This window comes from Cupressus sempervirens, chromosome 5 (genome assembly GCF_028749045.1).
Source record: "Cupressus sempervirens isolate cs-2001-9-10 chromosome 5, ASM2874904v1, whole genome shotgun sequence".
Classification (NCBI taxonomy): domain Eukaryota; kingdom Viridiplantae; phylum Streptophyta; class Pinopsida; order Cupressales; family Cupressaceae; genus Cupressus; species Cupressus sempervirens.
The window spans coordinates 220,135,542-220,143,053 of NC_143122.1; positions in this window are offsets into that span (position 1 = coordinate 220,135,542).

Here is a 7,512-nt window from a genome sequence, read left to right on the forward strand (position 1 = left end):
GAGCTATCATTTTCCACGATGCTTAATGACAAGAATCCTTTCAAACTCCTCTCATGGAAAGCTGATCTGGGATCAACTCCAAGGTTTCAAGCAATCTTGTGACCTACTGGAATTTTCTTAGTAGAAGATTAATTTATTTGTTCACAAGGATTCCTTTACTAGTTCTGACCAATTTTAGATAAGATATTAAATCTATTGCTATCTCAAAACAATTAGCCACACAATAAGAAATATATTTTTCTATTTTTCTATTTATAATGAATGCAATTTTAACTGTGCAACATATGAATTCCTAATTTAACCAAGTGTTTGTAATAGAAAATAACAAAGATAAGGTAATAGGAAGTTTAAGAAAATGACTTGAGAAGTAAATTCCTAACAAAAATAAGCCATGAAAACAACATTTTTGCAAATTAAGTCTTTGAAAATATCGATAGGTAACCAATGAAAATAGGAGTAGTGCTTCCTCAATTTCACTAATGCAATCATCGATGAGAATTTAGTAACCATAAGATGTTTCACTTTTCATCAAATTGCAAGGCCATGGAAAATTCCCACATGCAAGAAAAAAAGCTATGTAGGAACAATATGGTGATCTCTTCTCCAACTAAGTACATCAACAAAATGTGTAAACATGTGGCAAGCACCAGAACTAAAAGATCATACAATCAAAATAACACAATAAAACTATTGGCTCCATTACACTCCATGAATATACATTCAAAATATATAACTCACTTAGGTAAGAATAACTACACTCCGAATGAGAGCACCAATAGCATATATTATCGCATCAAAATAATGGCCTAGAATACATGTTACATTCTTAAATTTATAAGAAATTATCTCCTTAACTTGCATTGACAATGAGAGATCTCTTTATGTAAACATATGCTTTTAAACTAATAAAAAAAAAATATTTATGTACAAACTGACTCTCTAACTAGTGCTAAGTAGGACTCCGCCCTTGTTTAAATCATTTAATGGGTGCATGAGCCTTTACATGTCTTAAAATAAAGAAAGAATGAGAAAATAAGAAGAGGAAAGCCATAAGATGATGTAGGAGTCTTCAAAGATGCAATAAGTAGAAGCTCAACCTTTTATAGATGTTTGTAGGAGTTAAACTACTATCAAAATGCATTTCTGATCCATGGAAAGCTCTATATTGGAACTACTACTTAACTATCAGTGCACCTCTAACTTTTTCAAAAACTTCCAATGCACCTTGGGAGAAGTACACCTTGGAAGAACCATACCTTGTGCACCTTGTGAACCTTGGGAGAAGTGTACCTAAGGAGATAGGTTCAAAAAAAAATACAAAATTTTACCAAGTGTCAAAACTAAAATTCTAACTTATGGGTTTTGTTCCCCTTTATAACAGAGCTATGTCTAGGTATTTGTTCTTGAATTTCTCTATAATATCTATCAGTTGGGTAGCATCTAGAAAATTTAAAGCTTCATATTTATCCTTTACCTTTTATTTATAGTTGCACACCTCTATGTGAGTCTCTACAAAATCTCCCAATTTCACATCTAATTCTAGCAATTCCTCTTCAGTCTTAAATGCTTATCTAATATCCTCATTAGTGGAAGCTTCTTCAAAGTCTTCTAAAATTGTTCTACAACTACTTGCATAGTCATAAGTCCATCCCTTGAATCATCTTCAAAAATGTCAAGGCAAGCATCATTGTAATGTATCTCTACTTCCAAAATATGCTCTTGGGTTTGATCCTTGAGCTTATGAATTTTTGCATGTAATATCTCCATTAATTTATTGCCATCTACAATATTTTAAATCTAGTCATCTATTTTATCTAACTCATCTGTTGTATATACATCCATCAGCATCTGATACCTTTGACCTTTTATTGACTACAATGCTTGGAGGTCATTTCCCTATGTATGCACCTCGTCAATTAACCCAAAGTCCCAGTTCAATATGGCAACCAACTTATCTACATTATTTTACATGTGGTGTAGAAATTTAAGATTTCCTTGTATTATTTGCACACCTTTTTCTTCAAAACTTGCTTGCCATTGATGACAATCCTTAAAAATGGATATAATTGTACAATCTGCTTATCCATCTTATCTAGTGTTGAGGCTAAAGTCTCCTCAAGATTTTTAGGATCCAATGGACCAACTACTTCATTCAAATAAACTCTTAGGATTTCATTTTACTTTTGAAGTTTTAACACTTTAGACTCATCCTATTTTGAGTGCTTAAAAACTTCTTTGATTCTTGTAGTAACCATCAGTTTGGTAGTATCCATAGTGGGTTTTCCAAGCACGACCTACTTGATCTAATAATCTTTGAGTGTCAAATTGTCAATGTTTGCATGTAAAGGAGGGATAGAAACATGGGTGAACAAGTCCTAATTTTGATTTCTCATAGCAAAGGCCAATGTACATGTATCACCCATGGCTTGCTCATGTTTCTTGAGAGCCTCAACTAATTCTCGCATTTCGTCTTCCTCAGTACGTTAGAGCTTCCTTTGGTGTCTAACCATAACCTCTTTTCTCAACCATCTTAGAGTATCTTCCATCATAGATTTATCCTTAGATAAAGACTGAGCTTGTATCACTAGGCTTTTTCCCTTATCACTCCTCTCTCAAGTCTTCTCCTTTTGTGAGAGATCCACATCAAGAATCTGTATGTATTTTGAGTCCACAATCCTTAACTCTATATATTTGGAAGTATTTTGAGGTTCTTCATATATTTTCCCCTCAACTAATACTTCATTAGCAGGTCTTTGTTGTGGCTTTTCCTCCTATTTAGCTCATATGTGTTCTTCATTAACTAGAGGGAGAGGAGTAACTGAACCTTTATCCATGCAAGATAATATTGATTTGGTGATGGTGGATCAATTAAAGGTCTTTGTGGCTGAGGAAAAAATTATCTCCAATCATCTTGTTGAGGTTGATTTGTCCATGTATCCCTTGTCTTTTCTCCTACCATATCAGTTCCTATAGTTATGAAATCAAAATCTGACATCTTAAAGACATCAGCCCCTTGGTCCTCTTGCTCATTGATCCATTGTTGTAACTCATCCTCCAAAGTTGTGGCCTAAATAGGTTGTGTAGGAATGGATGGTAGTGTTATAGTGGATCTCCTTCTTTGTTTTACCTCAGTAGCCCTAGCTAGAATAGTCCTTTGACTCAATGGAAGGTTATCCTCTTTGTCTTCATCATCGTGTTCTTCTTCTTTTAGAATAACTTATGGAACTAGCAAAAGAGGAATAACCTTTGTTATCACCTTTTTCTCCATGTCCTCCTAACTAGAGTTTTCATCTAAGGTCTCTTCCTAAGAGCTAATAGAGAGGCTTCTTCCTCTTGGATAGGCAGAGACACTTCATGTGCTTCTTCTTTAGACTTTTTCCCTTGTTCTAGCAATGGCACTAGTGGATTATCCTGAGTCTGAGTACCTTCTACATTCTTTTCCCCTTCTACATTGTCTGCCCCTTGGCTCTTAAGTGCTTGTGTTGTCTCTTCTTTAGGCTTAGCCTACTGAGGGGAAATTCTTTTCATTTGATCTTTACTTTTCTATTCCTTGAAGTATCCAACTTCTCTATCAAGCTAATGCACCATTTTTGATCTTATTGGAGATTGAGTTATGAATGTTGACACTATCATCTTGACACCTCTACCTTTCACTAGGCAATTTGTAGCTTGCAAAATTATAGTTTGTGGAATTGGATCTAGCTTGAATGGTCTCCTAATCCATTTCTTGGTTAACTAGATGATATGCCTCCCCCTATTATTGATACGCACATTTTCTTCTCTATCAATCTCTAAATTCATGATAGGCTGGTCATATATCTTATCTCAGTTACATAAGGGATTTAAGGCCTCTTAAGTATATTGTTGCACAATATTGAATAGGACCTTCATTTTCAAGGCACTGCCTACCAAATAGAGAGTCATCCTACAATAATCCCTTATTCGAATTTCATAGTCATCCACTACAATCATCCAATGATCCTCTATGGCATCTTCATGTTGGAATTTTCTTCTTACCAAGTACTAAACTTTGCCAATGTTATCAAAATAGTGATGACGAGAGTTATATTCCTCCAAGGGGTACTGATCCCATTCAGACTCAAAAGTCACGATATCCTATTTCTATTTAAATGGACCTATAGTGATAGGCCATACCTAGGTCTTCTTATGTTTCTCCCTTACTCTCTTACATGCTTATGAGAGTTGTCTTGCAATCTCTAGAAATATAAGTCTATCACATGGACACCTAGGGAGCTTATTTGGATTTATAGTTGTACCTGCTACCCTCAAATAGGTGAATGTCTTAAATTGGATGTAGTAGGCGGCAAGTTTTGTAATCTTTGCTGCTACCTCTTCTAACATCCTTTTGGTATAATCATGTTTGATGAATCAGATGATTACAAAAATGAAGGCATCATTCACTATTATGTATTCCCTACTATGATTTTAAATCTTTTCCCTCACCAATTTGGGGTATACCACATAAGGCCATGTGCTAGCATCTTTCAAGTTGTCCCTTTTGAACAACCCTGGATAATTTGTTGCTCTTGCAACTAATGGATATACCAAATAAGATGTCATATAAAACCTTTGGTTTTTTTTTACTACCACCAATTTTTCATCTAAATTCTCACTGAGAATTGAGGCCCAATCAATTGGCATCTTTGTTGTTCTAATTGTTTCAATAAAGTGTAACATCTATATATTCAAGTGTCATGTTACTGGTAATCCCATGATTCTACTTAGGAGCACTATAGAATGTCTGATATCATCTTTCATATAATCTCTCATCATATCTACTTTGCCAAAAAAATTTGCATGAGGAGTCTTATCAATGAGATACAAGGATTGGATAATTTCTTATGCTTCCTCTTCATGCTCTCTATACCACCTTTCTATTCGATGATATGTCAATCTTATTTACTAATCTACCCTTGGAAGATGTAATAATTTCCTTATATTATTAGGCCTGAGATCTAAGAAAATCTCTCCAGTTATGCTTTTTACAACTCTCTCCTTTGAAATATATCTTTTTACCAATGCCATATTTAACTTAGAAGACGGTATTGAAACTAGGTGCGGTACTGCATTTACTAACCCCAATTTTATAAGTGTGGATACCATTGGAGACCTCTTAGTTGTTTGTTTCATAGGACTAAGAATGTGTTCCAATCAATATGGCCTATCTTAGTGTCTTAGATCTTTGAATATGCATCCAAGAAGTGTGACTTCGATGGAACACCTTGAAATTTGAAGACCACTGATTTCAGAGTAATCTTTATAGTGAGTGAGGTTGAAGAGGAAGCCATTTAATCTACCCAAAATAGGTATCCATTAGTCTGGATGGTGAAAAAAAATTTAAATAAAACCTAATTACCAAAAATTATGATCAAGAATGTAAAATCCTATTAAAATAGCTAAAAAAACCAATTTCTAACTCTAAAGGACAAAAATATTGGTGCACCTTGTGCACCTTAAGGGTGCATTAGGTGTGCCTTTCCCTTTAGCAAAAATAACACCACTTAGGGTGCACACCTAGTGCACCTTGTGGGGTGTGCTAGGTGTGCACACTTATAATGCAATATAATGTCAAGTGTGAAAGGAAAGGTGTTCACATAACACACCTTGTGGTGTGTGCTTTGTTTGCACCCTTACAACATTTAGGAGAAATTTTAGCCTATTGAAAGGTGTACATGTGTGCACCTTGGATAGGTGCACACACATGCACCTTTAACTAAGATGATTCTTTGTTAGCTTGCTTAGGTTCTTTCTTTTTATTAATTTTTTTGTTTTGTTTTCAAAGGAAAATGGTGTACACCTTGCTCACCTTGGATAGGTGTGCAAGGCGTGCACCTTCTAACTATGTGCTTTTGTGTGTTTAGGATCTATGAATATTTGGCACACCTTATGAGGTGCAGAGCTGCACAACATGTTCAAGTGGAGAGAAGAATCAGTGAGTGAATAAGAGGGGTATCCTAGGTTTTTATAGGCTCGAGATAGAGAGTGCACTTTGGGGTACACACCTGCACATGTGTACAAGTGTACATTCTCGAAGGGAAGCATTCCACACTAGTGCAACTAGTACACTAGCACACCTCCAAGGGTGTGCTAGGTGTGCTAGTGAACCCTATTCACTCATAAAAATTAAACTTTTCCCAAAATATTTGATTTCTAGGCATTGAGTTTCTCAAAGAAATGGCTAGGGTTGACTTTGACACCAAGTAGAACCCTAAAACAAACTCAAACCCCAAACTAGGAATCCAAAAATATATATATACTAGGGAGTCTCCATTTCTAGGAGAAATAGGGATTACATTGTGAAACCACAATAGGTTGCTGATCATATCTCCTTCCTTAACACCCCAAGAGGTAAAATATCTAACAAGGATGGAATATCTTTTGAGATGCAAAAACACTTTGCTTCTCTAATCTCTGCTAACAATATGTTAGATGTTGGTAATTAGGAGAGGGTTTTGTCTAATATTCAAAAAAATGATGGATGAAATATTGAACAAAGAATTGATGTCAATCCCTTCTTCTAAGGAAATTGAGGATGTGGTTATGGCATTTGAAGGAGATAAAGAACTTAGCCTAAATGGCTTCCCCATGTTTTTTTTTCATAAAGTGACATATTACGAATGCTAATGTACCCAATGAATTAAAGGAAATATTTGGAGCCTGCTCTCTACTTAAGGAAATCAACTCTAAGTTTTTCTCTCTCATCCCCATGATGATTGGTGTTATCAAGTGGATCAATTCAAACCTATAAGTATTTGTAACTCCTTCTATAAGATCATCTCTAAAGTGATGACTTGTGGGTTGTTGATTATTATTCCACCTATAATTTCCTCCTAGAAGAATGGGTTTGTCCCTAGTTGGAACATTTTGAATTCTATTATGGTGGTCCATGAAAATTTTCATTCACTTATTAAATCGAAGAAATAGGGCTTTCTTATGAAGCTTTTTTTTCCTAAAACTTATGATAGGGTTGATTGGGAGTTTCTTATTAAGGTTCTTAAAGCTTTTGGTTTTGATGCTAGAAGCACTCAACTTATTCACAATATTATCTCCACCCCTACTATGGCTATTTTGATAAATGCAGCTTCAATAAATCTTTTCCATATTTCCAGAGGGCTTCGTTAGAGGGATCCTATCTCAATCATCTTGGTTGAAATTTTAGCTCATTTTTTGGGAAAGTTTCTTTCTAATTTGCAGATCAAAGGAGGTATTCATTGTCTAAATTTTTCTTCTCACCCATGAACAATTTGTAGATGATACCATTATAATGGGGGAGGCTTTAATAAGTGGGCTAAAATATGAAATTGGCTTTAAACATCCACTCTTCAGTAACTAGTCAATTAATCAACTAAGATAAGAGCTCTCTATTCTTCCTCAATACTTTGCAGGAAAGGCAAGATAGAATATCCAAGATCCTTGGTTCTCCCATATCCACACTTCCTAGTATTTATTTGGCTCTCCCTCTTTAATATAAACCTCACAATACCTTTCAGA